Source organism: Panthera pardus, unplaced genomic scaffold (assembly GCF_024362965.1).
Source record: "Panthera pardus isolate Hobbes unplaced genomic scaffold, ASM2436296v1 HiC_scaffold_6, whole genome shotgun sequence".
Classification (NCBI taxonomy): Eukaryota; Metazoa; Chordata; class Mammalia; order Carnivora; family Felidae; genus Panthera; species Panthera pardus.
In genome coordinates, this window is record NW_026526991.1 from 56,499,657 (window position 1) to 56,501,076 (window position 1,420).

General features: G+C 40.6%; 1 long non-coding RNA gene across 1 annotated transcript; it reads right to left on the reverse strand.

Moving 5' to 3' along the window:
• Positions 1-247: 247 nt before the first annotated feature.
• Positions 248-1,108, reverse strand: LOC109270596 (uncharacterized). Its single transcript, XR_002081598.2, has 3 exons — positions 1,046-1,108; positions 661-777; positions 248-499 (listed from the first exon to the last, which is right to left on the reverse strand). It is a non-coding gene; the product is annotated as an uncharacterized LOC109270596 (long non-coding RNA).
• Positions 1,109-1,420: the final 312 nt, after the last annotated feature.

Sequence of the window (1,420 nt, forward strand, 5' to 3'; positions counted from 1 at the left end):
GGTGGCCCAGTTGGTTAAGCGTCTGACTTCAGCCGAGGTCATGATCTCGCAGTTTGTGAGTTTGAGCCCGGTGTCAGGCTCTGTGCTAACAGCTCAGAGCCTGGAGCCTGCTTCAGATTCTGTGTCCCTGCCCCTCCCATGCTCATGCTCTGTCTCTATCTGTCTCTTAATAATAAAATAAAACATTAAAAAAATTGAAAAAAAATTTATGGTTAAAGATTGTTATGGTTAGTAGAGAGATCATCATTTTAAATCTGTGTGAATACAAACTATTCCTCTGGTAAGTGACAGCCAACTCAAACTAGTATTGGGGGGAAAAGTATTTTATTGAATAACAAAACTGAAAAGTATGGAGGCAGGCTGGCCAGATGTAGCTGAATTCAGGTACCAAAATAATTATGCCCATTCTTGTCATTTTTCTCTCATTCTCTCTCCAAACCACAATTTCACAGCTCTTCTTTCTTTGTGTTGGATTTAGTCTTAAGCAGATTCTCTCCACCTGGTGGGAGAAATGGTCACTGGCAGCTTTATGCCTTCATGATTATTTCAGTTTATATATTTTGAAAATTTAAAAAGGCTCGCTTTCCCCTGGTTTCATACAGTTTACATATACACAGTGTTCTAATCTTGCTTAGTTTACATGTTCAATCAGGGACTCACCTTGCATGGGGATATAGAAAACTCTGCAGACCCTGCAGTAGGGAAGCTGGTGGCCATGTGACTGACAGTGCCTCTGGGACAGTTTGGGGGAGGGGCAATTCTCTAAGGAAAAGCATCCTGGGAAGACAAAAAGAGGTTGTTGGTCTCACAAGTCTTTGGTTTTATGGATAAAGAATACTGAATTAAAGCCTACAGAGAATAAGTGACTTGCCCATAAGTAAAGAGCTGCTGATAATCTACAGGAAAATTTCAGGTTTCATGACTCTTCCCATTACACTATGCTCTTCCTAACAATAAGGAGAGAACAATACACAGATACTGAGAAGGGGCACAGCAAAGTGGTGAATGCAGAAGCCAGGCACCCTGGTGTCATCCCGATGCTTACCTCTTGCCAGCTCTGTGTCCTTGAAAAGACAATTAACCCTTCTGTGCCTTAGTGTCCTCATCTGCAAAATGGGGGAGAATGGTGCCTAGCTCATTGTGTTGTTGTGAGGAACAAATGAGTTAATAAATGTAAAACATTTAAAACAATGCTTGGAACAGAAGTATACAAGGCTTAGTTCTTTTTATTATTAAACACTTAGCAAAAGCAAAATACTTTGCATACATATTATGACGTGTGATCTTCACGCAAACTTAATAGGGTAGACATGATCATCCTCACTTGGTAGGAAAGAGCGAGTTCCCAAGAGATTAAGCACCTTGCTCAAGATTATATAGTTCAGTAAGAGCCAGAGTTTGAACTTCCATCTGTCTGACA